Source organism: Nycticebus coucang, chromosome 17 (genome assembly GCF_027406575.1).
Source record: "Nycticebus coucang isolate mNycCou1 chromosome 17, mNycCou1.pri, whole genome shotgun sequence".
Taxonomy (NCBI): domain Eukaryota; kingdom Metazoa; phylum Chordata; class Mammalia; order Primates; family Lorisidae; genus Nycticebus; species Nycticebus coucang.
In genome coordinates this window covers 34,586,886-34,602,071 of record NC_069796.1, presented here as the reverse complement: position 1 = coordinate 34,602,071, position 15,186 = coordinate 34,586,886, and the positions used below count along the sequence as shown (strand labels likewise).

General features: G+C 39.2%; 1 pseudogene; it reads left to right on the top strand.

The window, feature by feature from the left end:
• The first annotated feature begins 1,904 nt into the window (after positions 1-1,904).
• On the top strand, positions 1,905-2,427 carry LOC128568766 (ribosomal protein L18-like; annotated as a pseudogene).
• Positions 2,428-15,186: the final 12,759 nt, after the last annotated feature.

Here is a 15,186-nt window from a genome sequence, read left to right as displayed (position 1 = left end):
CATTTTATAATATTTGGCAATTTTATTTTGATTTTTAAGAATATTTTGGTGAGAAAATTGTCCTTAACCATGGTGTAAGTCTCCAGATTTGTCACCAGTCTTTTGATTTTACATGTGGTGTTTGCCATATACACATATTTTCATTATTTTTATGTAATTGATATTATCAATCTTTTCTTATTTCCAGATTTTGGATTATAATTGGAAGATTTCTCCATTCCCAGGTCAAGAGAGAAATTACCCAGGTTTTCCTTTAGTCCTTAAAGGTGTTATTTTTTACATTTAGATCTCTGATCTATTGGATTTATTCCTGTGATTGGCACAAAATATAAACTATTTTGTTTTCAAATGAAACCCAGTTTTGCCAACATTATTTGTTTTTAAATATCCATATTTTCTAAGACAGATGTAATTTGGGCATGAGATAGTTGCATGAGGACAAATGAGCTGAGAAACCAAACAGGGAGCAATGAGGTAGCTAAAATGTTAGGAGCAACAGGAAACTACTTTCACCTATTGGCTCAAGTATCAAAGGGAGAAGAAAATACTCCCCTTGTCCTTGGTTTGAGGCAAACAAGCAAATGCTAACATCATGGTAGTCTATCCAATGAGATCTGAAGGCATCAAGGAGCTACAGTTGCTATCTAGAGAGGGAGGTATAGAAATGCCTCCTTTCCTCCTGCCCACCAATCTCTCACCAAGGATTCCCACTGACAAATCCCAGATGGAAGCCCACTGATAGGGGAGCCTGAAATACACATCCTATAAAGTTTGGCCTCCTTACAAAATAGAACAGAGATGACAAGAGAGGGAATTTCTCTGAAGGAACAGAATTCAACAACAACAACAAAAAAGAAAATGTAAAGAGTTCTTTATCCTTTCATTAAAACAAATTCCAAGAAGACATATCATATAACTTATTAACACTCTAGTAGCCATGCAAATCTTCTCCACATCATTCTAAAGTGAGCACATGACTTTACATCTTTTGTATTTACCTGGATGGATTTGGAGAACACCCTCTTAAGTAAAGTATCACAAGAATGGAAAAGCAAGCATCCAATGTACTCAATACTAATATGAAACTACCCTGTTTCCCCGAAAATAAGACAGTGTCTTATTTTAAGGTGTGCTCCCAAAGATGCGCTAGGTCTTATTTTCAGGGGACGTCTTATTTTTCCTTTAAGTAGGTCTTATTTTTGGAGGATGACTTATTTTCAGGGAAACAGGGTAGCAGATGAACAGGCCCACAGTGGAAGAAAAACACAGTTGTATTAAAAAGGGGGAGAGGAGTGGGAAGGGGGCTTGGAAAGCTCTCACCTAATAGGTACAATGTAGGGGTCTCTGACACACCTCCTGGGAAAAGGGCTCAACTACAACTTGAATTTTAACTAACAAATGGAAACAATGTAACCTAATTGTATGTTCCTTTATATTAATTCAAAATAAGTAGATTTTTTGAAAAAGGTTATCTATTGGCTTCAAGATAGACTCTAAATCAGTCTTCTTATTAGTTCAAACCATCTGTCTTGAAAACAATCTGAATCAGTAAGATTTCTGTTACGTGTGTGTTTTATATAAAGAAGGACCAAGGAAATCAAGTGTGTAGAAATGGATCTAGGAAGACTTAAAAAATAGAATTAGTCCTGTAGAAACTAGAGCATCCAAAAGACTAAGGTTAAGATCAAACTAAAAACAATTGAATAAAAGAATTAAATTACCCTTCAAAACAAACAAAATTGAATAAAAAGAAGCAAAAATAAAAAGCCACATACAATGAATACAGGAGTTTAGATACTCAAAGGAAGTATAAGTTTCTCTTTCACCCTTAGAACTTCTTTAAGTGCTGCATTTAAATGTAATTATTTTAGAAATAGAGCTCTTGGCCGAGGGTGTCACTCTCAATGGGAGTCGATATTCGCCACAAGAAGGACCGAAAGGTTCGTCGCAAGGAGCCCAAGAGCAGGACATTTACCTAAGGCTGTTGGTCCAGCTGTCCAGGTTTCTGGCCAGACAAACCAACTCTACCTTCAACCCGTTTGTGCTGAAGAGGTTGTTTCTGAGTCACACCAATCAGCCACCAGTGTCTCTTTCCCGGATGATCCGGAAGATGAACCTTCCTGGCTGGGAAAACATAGCAGATGATGTGCTGGTTCAGGAAGTGCCCAGATTGAAGGTGTGTGCTTTGCACGTGAGCAGCCAGGCCCACACCTGTATCCTCAAGGCTGGGGGCAAGATCCTCACCTTCCACCAGCTGACCCTGGACTCCCCAAGGGCCATGACACTGTCCTGCTTTCCGGTCCTCGCAAGGGCTGAGAGGTGTACCAGCATTTCGGCAAGGCCCATACTGAACCGTATGTCTGTTCCAAGGGCTGGAAATTCCAGAGAGCCAGAGGCCAACGGGCCAGCCCAGGCTATAAAAACTAACTCTGGAAAGCAGAAAGAGGGACGGAGGGAGGGGGGTGGGGCCTTGGTGTGTGTCACACTTTATGGGAGCAAGACATGATTGCAAGAGGGACTTTACCTAACAAATGCAATCAGTGTAACCTGGCTTATTGTACCCTCAATGAATCCCCAACAATAAAAAAAAAAAAAAAAAAACTAACCCTGGAACCTACTGTTTAAAAAAAAAAAAAGAAATAGAGTTCTAATAAATCAAACATTCTATTTTATACATACGAAATCCATTACACTAATTATCCATACATCCTAATCTAGTAAAATCTAAAAATAATCCCAGTTTTGAATGTTCTCTAGTTGATATGTAAGATATAAAAGAAATAGTTTAATTTTTTAAAGGAATAATTTATTCCCAGAATTGGCCCAATGAGACAAGTTCATTGTAAGGAAACCAGTAACGTATCTAGTAAATCATTTAGAAAACCAGTAACGTACCTAGTAAATATTTAGAAAAAATATTTTACTAATTCACAATTCAGTTATTCAAGAAAACATTTCTCCAGTTGGAGGTTTCTTTGGTGCTTCATTTATTTCTTCTTCTTTTATTTCCTTCCTTATTCTACATGTCCACGTCGTCTTCCGCACTGAATAATGTCACCATTTTAGGGAAGGAGAATTAAAAGAGGAATACGTCAGATCAAGCAAAAACATCCTGGTGCACAGGATGAAATAAATAAAAATAGTATGCGGGACACTATTAGTCATTTCTGTTCTGCACACACCATCTCCAATAAAACCATCTTCACCAAACACCCTTGGATAATTGGTTCCAATGACTAATACATACTCACTGACCCAGAGCTTAAGCAGTGTGAGTGACAAACAATAAACCTGCTTAGGATAATGTGATTGATTATAACTCCACCTGAAATAAATGTAACAAACGGCAATGGCAATGAGCCATCTAGTTAACCACGCAGCACAATTATAATTGTTAAAGTTGTTCATTTCATTACACAGTGTCCTTCTTCTGAATTTTTTTTTTCTGCTCTTGGGATGAGGAATTGTCCTTCACATGGTCACAAAGTTACCACTGGTCACTTGGCTTGTTTCATTTTATTTTGGCGACTGGAAAACGTGGAGCCTATCTATATCCAGTGGATAGGACTCAGGGAGATATATGCATGTTGGCTAAAGCAAGTAATTTTGTCTCTATCCTTATTGTTTCCCTACTCTTTTTTTACCTATTTCTAATTTGCTTTAAATTTTACATATCCCTATCAGCCATCTCTTGCAGGTTGAGGAATCCAGAAACAATGCAGAGATGGAGTTTGGAGTACAAGATGTTTATTTGTAATCAATACTGCTGAAGAGAAAAGCAAGGAAATGAGACTGGACAGAGGGAGAATGTAGGTCTGATCAACCTTTTGCCAACCTAGCAGGGTGCCCATGAAGAGGGTCAGGCCCAAATGCCCAGCATTACTACCCTTCACTCAGTCACCAGGCACAGGCTGCCCCAGCAGAATGTGACCTCAGGCAAGCTAAGTCTCTAGAACTGAGGCTGACTCTGAAGGAGCTGAAACATGGAGACCACTCTGCTGATGATACTACCTTCACTGGGCAACAAGTCCTTCCACGAGTGGGAAGCCAGGTAGTACTTCTATGAGTCTACAACAGACCTCCTCCTCTCCTGCTTAGATCCACATCTCCATATGGAAGGGACAACCAGCTCCTCCAGATGTCTGGTATATCTCTTTCCAGTGGATCTTAGAAGAGAGACGTCAGTGGGATTGATTAACTGCCATGACTAAAGCTGAAGTGCACCTCAGTGTCGCACCTGATACTCCTTGTCTCCTTCCTTCACTAGGCATTTTAGATTCCATGAGTCCTCAACCACCCCTTCAGCTGGCCTGTCTGCTTACTTGTCAGGGTGACTCAGACCTTCAGTCCTAAAGACCTGTGTCACTGGTCACCATGCTCTATGGCTGGAGTCACTGTACCAGTTGATTTACAGGCACAATTAGGAGAGGGAGTACTAAGACAGGCCAAAGTGGATCAGTTGAATTCTACTTTTGTTCCTCCCACCTCTACTGATCAGAGTCAGTTCAGTTACTTGCCAAGATGGTGATTCCTCTTCCTGCCTTTGGTTCCTGGACTTGTCATTTGGTGGGACTTTTGTTGTATCCCCTTGAGAAAGTGGAACCTCTTTGGAGACTAGGACCTCTAACCCAGCAGAACCCAAAGTTATGGGGGGGGGAAAACCACAATACCATCAGTGAGTCATTGAGAGTGATGGTAAGTGGGGCTACTACTCTTCTCACCCCTTAATTCCTATGTCCATGTATTCTTCCTATTGAGGATGAAACACCACAAGAAGATCAGTCATTGAATACATATACTGCATTCTAGAGGATGGGACCCCAACTGTGTAGAGTATTGCCTCTGAGTCTACAATGCTCTATCAGGCTAGCAATTTCTGAGCAAAGCAGTATGTGTTCTGACTCATAAATTCCATGGTTATAGGTCCTTTTGAAAACCTTCTTTGCTATAAAATGGGTCCCTTGGTCTGATGCAGTGTTGTGCAGGATCCCATACCAGTGAATCAGTGAATCAAATACTCTTGATAGTAGTGAAAATTGAGATCATGTGGCAGGAAAGGCAAACTCATACTAGGAAAGCATGTCCATTCTTGCGAGACATCTAAGAATAAACCACTACCCCTTCTAAGGATGAAATGAGCCCAATGTAGTAAACCTGCCACCTAGAGGCTGCTTGGTCTTAAGTACTGGTGTCATATGAACATTGGGCTCTGTTGCTGGCATATTAAATATTCAGCAGTGACCATAGCTAGATAAGCCTTGGAAAGTGGAAATCCAGGTTGTCGGGTCATGCAATTCCATCATCATTGCTATCATCCTTTATGCATCCATTTTACCAGCACTGAGGTGGCAGATAACAGGCTTGTCATCTGCATAGGTCACTTAGTCTGCTTGGTTGTTTTGTATCACTTCCACAGTATATGCTGGCCGGTGGGTACTGACAAGTGATACAATAATCCTCACAATTGGGATCCATTTCCATATGGCTATTCACATGCTTCTACCACACCTTCTTCTCAGCAGTGTTACATTCTTTCTCTTTCCAGGCCCCTGATCAGCTGGCCAGGACATTCATCACTATCCAGGAGTTTGCATATATTTAACCTCAGGCTAGTTCTTCCCATGCAAGGGAGATAATCAGGTCTACCTCTGTGCATTGGGAGAATTTCCTTTGCTTTTGAAGGCCATCTTCGAATGAGATAGTAAGGCAGCTTCTGTTCATTTTGTACTTGTATTTAAATGCTAAGCCAACCTATCTGTACACCAAAGTCAGAAGTTTTTCTTCTCCTTACTTGGTATATTAAATTCTCTACATAACCGTAGGTATGACATAAGGGAGAAACAAATAGTGGTGGATTCTGTGGGAACTGGAGCCACCTGCTCATGCTTTAGCAGCTTGCTTGGGCTCTCTGGTCAACTCAGCACTCAGTCTTAGATGCACAACTTCCATTTTACACTTAACCTTATAACTTGGTGAATCTGACAGGACCCAGACCATAGTAGTTCAGAGATATGAGGACCCAGACCATAGTAGTTCATAGACACGGTCGCTTAGTTTCTCATACACAAGTTATATAATTCTCCACTGCAAATGACATGGCTGTGCTCCAGACCCCAAAGGCCCACCCTGTCATTCTTTCAGAGGGACTTGATGCAAACTATACATGGCATCTTTAGCCAATCACTGATCTGTCAGATTATATGGCCCAAGCAGCAGGTCTGATTACAGCTTAGCCTAGTCCTCTTGGAGTCTTTTCCTGCTCTTGGCTCCACTTAAAACTGGGAACAATTTCATGATTCCTGAAATATGGGTTGGAACAGAATCTCTGAGTATATAATTAGCTAACTACAGAACCCAAAGAGGACCAACAATCATTGGGTTTCTTTCTTTGGGTAAGAGACCACAAGACACACTAATTTGTCTTTTACTTTGGAGGTGATATACAAGCATGCTCCTGATTCCTTGACTCCTATAAATTTTATATTTGGCAAATTCATGTATCTCCTTTGAAGATTTTATCCCCTAACCTCTAGAGCAGTGATTTTCAACTGGTCTGACATGAGAGGATCTTAGGTATGCCACAAAAATTTTTAAAGATCATTCATTAAATTGTTTTTTGAAGAAGTTCAAAGCATATTAAGTATATTCTTTTTTTACTCTTTTGTTTTAATCAACATAATTTCAGTGTGCTACAGAAGTTTAACTATGGATTCAAGTGTACCATGAGATAAAAAAGGGTGAAAAACACTGCTTTGGAGTATATGTGTCTTAGTAAGACCTCCAGCATGCTAACCTCGTGCTCATCTGGCCCAACCAACATAATATCATCAATGTAATAAATCAATGTAAGGTTCTGCAGTATGCTCAGGCAGTCCAGATCTCTTCGTACACTATTATGACAGTAGGCAGGACAGTTAACAAAAGCCCTTGAGCAAAACCAAAAATATATTCTGTTATCCATTCCATGTGAATATTAATAAAATCTGTCTGATTCTCTTTCATGATTGGGACATAAAATGTATTTTCCAAACAATAAGAACATACCTAAGTCCTACTAATATACCCAAAGATTAGATACTACATCTAGTATGTAGGTGTGATCAGAGCTACTATTTGCTTGAACATGAAGTAATCATCCCAAAGCCTTTGGTTTTTGCAACACCAGACTGACCAATTAAATGGAGGCACCTTGGGGACTACCACCTCCGTATCCTTTAAATTCTTAAAACTACCATTAATCTCCACCACTTTACTCCTCTGGGATAACATATTATTTTTAATTTGCTATCTTGCCTGGAGGTGTGGAGGTAGTTTCAGAGCCTCCCACTTGGTTTTCATTGCTGTGATAGTTCTTACCCTATGTGACTAGGACTCAACATGCAGGAACTACCAACTGCCAATATGCCAAACACACTTAATATGCTAGGAGCAAAAAAACGACCACCAGATTGGTTCATGTGCTCAGTGGACCTTCTGAGCTCAACCTTTGCCAAAACTCCATTTATTACCTGGTCACTATATACCATCATCTATCAAGAAGGTCATGATAAAGCTTTGGGTCTCTGGATATTAATGTCATACCCTGAGTATAATAGATACCCCAAAGCCTGGACATTCCCCTTTCTCTCTTTCCCAGGACAGAATAACTCAAAGGCCACAGGACACTTTGGGAAATGTCTAGGGTTCTTTCTGTTGGGAATTAATCCACCTCGTCAATCAGTTCCAGGTCTGAAAACTTGATTAGATTCAAAAACTTGGCAAGGGATCATGACTTTTTTAATAGACCATATTTTTAGAGAAATTTTGGGTTCATGGCAAAATTGAATGGAAAATCTACAGAGTTCTCCCGTACCTCCTACATCCTATATGCACAGCCTCCCAGCATCAACATTACACATCACAATGGTACAGTCCTTACCAACAATGAATCTACATTGACACATCATCATCACCCAAGGTCCACAGTTTATGTTAGGGCTTACACTAGGGTGTTGCACATTCTATAGGCTTTGACAAATGTACAGTATAATGCTATGTATCCATCATGAATTATACTATTATACAGAAGAGTTGCACTGCCCTAAACATTCTCTGTGTTGTGCCTATTAATCCCTCCCTTCCCCCATCTCCTAGAAATCACTGACCTTTTTACTGTCTTCATAGTTTGCCTTTTCCAGAATGTCATATGGTTGGAATCACACAGTATGTAACCTTTTCAGATTGGCTTTTATGTTTAGTAATATGCATTTATGGCCTGGAATCACAACTTTTTATTGGAATAAACATGTTCAGCTTACTAGTCTTCTTTCTTGGTTTTTCTATGGGCACAAACTGAACAGTATCCCAGTCACCTACCTATCTATTTTGTCCCCAGGTATGCCATGTTCTATTAACCATTTCCCTAATTCTGTGGGTTATACTCTCTTTGACTGGCCCTCCGATTTGCTGGTCTCTACAATAATTACAAAAGTTGATTTAGGGTGTTCAAGCACCTCCACCCAGCCTTTATTGTTTCAGGGTTCTGTCATGGCCATTGCTATCAGTGAACCAAGCTCTATAACAGACTGTCTCACTGTCGGCCGTGATGTATAGAGTAGAAAAATCACTGAAAGTTTAAGTGAGTCTGGTGCCCTCTACCCAGTGCCTTTCTTATGTGTTTGGTAAAAGATGTGTTCTCTGGGTCCTATGAATTCCATCACTCATGAGCCTGTTAATCAGCTGGGAGATAGTGGTTATATTGATTCTATCATCCCCACATCCATAAGCTTTTTATTCCCTTCCTTAATCTTTTGACATAAAAGTTCTGTTATTTCAACTTTGTGTAATGTGGAATCATTGAATTTCTCATGTTTCCAGGGACTATCTTATTAGTGCATTTACACCATCCCCTTGGATCCTTGCTAGGGTATTAAATCCTGCAATTCAAGAAAATTTTGCCAAATCAATAACTCTTTACTACCCAATATTTATTTCAGGCTTCCTTGATCCAGCATCCTCAGAATCCAGATACATACATTCTCCCCTAGCTCTCTCTAATACATGTTGGCTGGTTCTATAGTTCATTTGGGGAATTGTCTCTTACCTGCTACAGTCAGGATCAGAACGTCCTCTACTGTACAGTAGGTCTATGGATAATGGATATCAATATCAACTCAGACACTGCAGATAACTTAGTTAACAGCCTTGTGGGCAGGAGGGAAGGTGGTAGGTGTGCTGAGCAGGAACATGGTACTTCCTGGGGGTGAGGCCTTTATAATTTCTTCCAGTGCCAGGTGATAGGAACTAGTTCTTAGTAGGGATGGATGAGCCATGTCTTCAGGGTCAGCGGGTTCAGAGGTACAACTGACCCTTGAACAACATGGGTTTGAACTGCCCAAATCCACTTACATGTGGATTTTTCAATATAAACAGGGATCAAAAATACAGTATTCACAGGATGTGAAACTTGAGTATACCAAGGGCTGACTTTTCCTACATCTGAATGTAGATTCTGCAGGGTCAACCCCAGGACTTAAGTACACACAGATTTTGGTATATGAAGAGGTCCTAGAATCAATCCCCCATGTATACTGAGAGAGGACTGTACAGTTAACCCTTGAATAACATGGGTTTGAACTGCACAGATCCTCTTATATGTGGATTTTGGTTTTAAACCAAATACAGATTGAAAATACAGTATTCACAGAATGTTAATCACATATACAGAGGAACATCTTTTCCTATACGTGAGTTCCACAGAACTGACTGTGGGGCTTAAGTATGTGCAGATTTGGATATGCCTGGAATATGCCCACATATACTGAAGGCCAACTATATATGGGAGACAAAAATCTTCTCAGACATTCATGTAGATACCCTCATTTCATCAGTGTTCTGGATTTTCCCAAACAAGGTGCTAGCGACATGTCAAACTTACCTTGGTTGGGCATTTAGTCATCTGTGAAATTCAGTCACTGTGAATACGACTTCCCAGGCTTAGACCTTGACTTTCTCTGCTCTCCCACTAGAGATGATAAGAGCTTCTTTGTATGTATCTAGGAGGTCCTCCAGCTTTTAAACCTAAACTCCAATTATATATTATGCACCCTCAGCTACTCAACTTTCTGTTGGACATCAGTGGCTTCTAAGATTGCTATCCAATGATACTATGTTTTTAATTATGATTTCTCTTATAGATTTCAAAGGCATGATATCTCACACTTAACAATGCATTCTCTTTCCCCACTACCACCTCCCAATTCATCTCAGAAGACATTTTAACAACTGGACCAACAACTTGTTCCACAGACCATCTGTGCTCCATCTATGCCCAGTGATGGGATGCTCAATGCAAGATAGTGATCTAGCTTCAAAGCCTCATCTTATCACTTACCTTTTTAATCCATCCCTGGCACCAATTAATGCAGGTTAGATTCTCCAGAAGTAGATACTAATATAGAGTTTAAGGTGAAATCTATTTGTTAGGGATCCACATTTATGAAAGGAAGATGGAGGAACCAGGACTGGGCAGAAAAATAAATCAAACTATGATAATTTGACCAACAGAGAAGCAAGACCTAGAATGAGTATTGCTCATAAGAGTATCCCTGAAATGACCTGTATTTTCCTACCTTGTTGAATCACAAGGTATATAAAATCTGCTCCAGGAATGGTGTGGCCTCAGGTAACGCAACTCTTTGTTGCTGAAGCAGACCTTGAAAGACATGACAGCTGGATCTATCAAGTCCTTTATTTAAGGAGGATATCTATGCCAATTACACCATCTTAAATCATTTTCAAGGCAGGACATATATGTCTTAGTCTGTTTCTTGCTGCTATAACAGAATACCATGGAATAAGTAATTTATAAAGAAAAGAGATTTATTTGACTTACAGGTCTGAAGGCTGGGAAATCCAAGATCAATCTGCCACATCTAATTAGAGCCTTCTTGTTGTTGTGTCATAAGATGGCAAGAAGCATCACATGGCAGGGGTCATCCCTTGGTGAAAGGCAAAGGAACAAGCAAGCAAGTGAGACAGAGAGAGAAAAGGGGAACTTAAGTCCTGTAATAACTAACCCACTTCCACTATAACTGCATTAATCCATCAGTGAGGGCTACATGCTCATAGCCTAATCATTCTTAAAGGTCCAACATACCATCACAATGGCAATCAAACTTCAACATAAGATTTGCAGAGAAAATTTAAAACATAGTGATAGGCAAATATTTTGTATTAGTTTCTGAATGCTTTTAAAGAACTCTTTAATAGTTATAGGCCAATTACAGCTTATATAAATCCTATGAGAGCACAACCATTTAAATCCACAAAGTTACAGCCCAACTGAAAGATAATTTTCCATAAAACATATAAATATCAATAGATTTGAATTAATATCATTCTTATCAGCACATTGAGACACAGAGCTATTTCCAGTCACTCCCCACCTGTTTGTGAATAAAGACACAACTTTTTGTCAATTGAGAGTAGTCTAGAGCACAGGGAATTTTGCCAAATCTTGTGCTCACTCTGTAGAAGCTTTGCAGTGATGCTGCCATCAATCAGGATGAGAGAGATCTCCTATTTTTTTGGACATGGGCTCAACACAGTGGCTACTAGCAATTTCAACCAGAATATTTTTCTCTGTGGAAACTGATTTATATCAATTGATTTGCATCAATTTCTTAAGTCTAAAGTCTAACAAATCTGCTTAATATACTTCTATCTAAGAGAAAGAGCCTGTTCAGTCTAGTAACCATGCAATGTTGCATACATATTCTGAGAGGGAATAAAAGAGAGAATGAGTGTCTCAAAGCATTCATTTATTTGAAAATGATCTGTATACTATGGCTGCAGTTTCTAAAACAACTTAGTCATCCAACAGACAAAAGCAGTGTTTCCTCAAAGTTTGATTTATGAATTACATGCATCAGAATCATCTGAGGTTTTTAAAGGAAAAAATGCAAACTTTTCTGGGGAGGAATCACTAGGAATTTGTATTTTCATATTTTTAACATGCTGGCTAGGTAATGGAATACAGAAAGTCTGAGAACGACAGAGCAATAGCATGCTCACTGTTCAGCCACAAAGTGAGCTGGCAGGCAACAGTGAGAGCTGGCATATGCTGAGCTGTGACTGTGGGCCAAGCACTGCCCCAAGCTCCTGGGTTGTCTCATTTCATCCTCACTATAACTCTAAAAGTAAGGACCTATTGTTACTTTCATCTTACAGGAGATCAAACTGAGAGACACATTTGAAGAATGGAAGATTTGGAGTTAAAATACAAGAATTTTGACTAGAAGCTATACACACTCTTCACAACCACTAAACTCTTATGTGAGCATATGACCAGGAAAACCAAAGCTTGCCCCCTTACCCAGGAACCTTAGACATTTCCTAACTTTGAGCATGTTCTGAACTTTCACTGTTGATGGTGAAGTCCTAATTACTTCTGTATTTACATATTGAAAATGATAATTTTATGGACGTAATATCGTTCAAATTATAAGTATTTGCCCCCATTGAACGAAATGTCTGAATAATATCCTCTGGAAGTGATAAAGCACTCTAATAATGAGGACCCAGAGCATCAGATCCTTCATAAAATATCATCTTATCCTACCATTTTTGAAGAGCTATCAGGCCTGATACTGACCTGTCTTCAATTAATTAGTATATCAACAAAATAATTAGCTCATTTCCCCCAACTCTCTCTCTCATCTATAAAAATTATATTATATATACTCTATTATATCTATATTATATATAATGGTTATACTAATATATTATAATAAATATAAAATGTGAGAGAGAAAGCATGATAATTTTTAAAATGTTTGATTTTTAATTAGCACATCATAAGTACAAACAAGAATATAAAAATATGCTTTTGGCTATTTTATTTATTTATTTATTTATTTTTTAGAGACAGCATCTCACTTGATCGCCCTCGGTAGAGTGCTATTGTGTCACAGCTCACAGCAACCTCCAACTCCTGGGCTTAGGCAATTCTCTTGCCTCAGGCTCCTGAGAAACTGGGATTACAGGCACCCACCACAACACCCTGCTATTTTTTTGTTATTGTTGCAGTTTGGCCGGAGCTGGGTTCGAACCTGCCACCCTCAGTATATGGGGCCGGCGCCCTACTCACTGAGCCACAGGTGCCACCCTCTCTTGGCTATTTATTAAAAACAGAAATTAATAAGACTTCATATCCATCATTATCAACACAACGAAGTATTCTTTAAAAAGTATTGCATAATTAAGAGTATGTTAGTCTATACTGATTCCTTAATCATGATGATGAAGAACCCAATCAAAAGGATATTATCACTTGTCAGAGAGAAGCTCCTAACTTTGTAGTTGTGGAAGACATTTCCACTGCCTTTGCATTATACCATGTATTTTGTTCTGCCCTTCAGTGTAATCCTAAAGAGCTCTTAATTCAATAACATGTTATTCAAATGAGGTAACCCTACTTATTTCTGGTTCTAATAAAAATTTAAATTTCCTTACCCTTCAAGACTATCAACTTTTTAAAATAAAAAGTCTCAATTTTATAAAAATTTCTTTTTAGAAAGGTATTTTGTCCAACAAAGCACAATCATCAATCTTGAAACTCTTGTGTGGAGACTTTCAGGAATAACATGAATCAGTTGTCAATTATTTTTCAAGAATTTTGACTATTGAACCACCTTAACTTCTTTTGAGCAAGGAAAGAAGATATGATATTCAAATTTATTATGCATACCTTAAAAATGCCAATTCTTTTGGGCTCTTTGAATGTTATTTCAATTGATTATCATCACAACAATTTGTAAAAGGCATTATTAACCCCATTATTATCCATCATTTATGAAGAGACTGAAGTTCAGTGAGGTTAAGTTATTATGTTCAAGGTTACACAGTAAATAAATGAATCAAAAATCCCAGATCTCTTCTCATACACTGAGAAGAAATTACTGGCAGTATATTAATGAAGTAATGCAATCTGATTGGAATAAAACAAGAATGGCAAAATGCAAAACACATTGTAAGCCAATTCTTTAATCCTAAATATTACATTGCACACAGCAACAGTCTTTACAGAATGTCAGTTAATAATCCATGAATTGGTTTAAAAACATAAGCACTTTGATTTATTGTTTAGCAAACCACGTAGATCCTGGAAGCAATCGTGGTTTTTTTTATATAGGCAATGTTTCAGTTAAGGAGGTTTCTCTTCAATGATTTCATCAAAATACCTCAGTGTTTAAGAATCACAGACTCAGACTATTTGGTAAAATGGCAATTGGTAAGCGTGGGGACTATTGGGGAAATGGATTTTTGTATTAGGAATTTGCCTGTGGCTCAGTCGGTAGGGCTCCGGCCCCATATACCGAGGGTGGCGGGTTCAAACCCGGCCCCGGCCAAACTGCAACCACAAAATAGCCGGGCGTTGTGGCGGGCGCCTGTAGTCCCAGCTACTCGGGAGGCTGAGGCAAGAGAATCCCTTAAGCCCAGGAGTTGGAGATTGCTGTGAGCTGTGTGACGCCACGGCACTCTACCGAGGGCCATAAAGTGAGACTCTGTCTCTACAAAAAAAAAAAAAAATGGAAAGTTACAAATGAAAGCTAGTCCTTTTAAAGACTTGTTACTAACATCAGAGTTAATCTGTATCACTGACCTCTTCCTGATCCTGAAGCATGCTAAAAGATCATGAAACAAAAGGGTAAGGTTAGAAGAAGCATCACTCACAGAAGACAAAATGGGGCATGTCCTTAAGGCTTATTAAAGGAAAATACTTCTGTCACTCTTCGCACTTTTCTGGTTTTAGTTTTCTTCTCAATTCCCTCCCTCTGTAAACATACAGACACAACAGGTAGGAAACCAGCTCATTCCTCGTTTTTATTTATTCAAACCAATGACTATTCTGCTTCAGGAGCCAGAACACGCTGCATTATATAACCAAGGGGTGTGTGTGTGTGTGTGTGTGTGTGTGAGAGAGAGAGAGAGAGAGGGAGAGAGAGAGAATGTGTTGAGTGCTATTCTGGGACAGAGGAGGGGGCAGGTAGAAATCCTCAAGGGCTGTGGTAGGAACGCAGAGTTGCTACTTCGCTTTCAAAGCTACAGTCTGGGAGAGGGGGGTGGGGACTATACCAACCCGTCACCACACTGCATGCCACTCTCACACACAGATGCCTCTCCGTCATGTTCTCTGGAAAATTT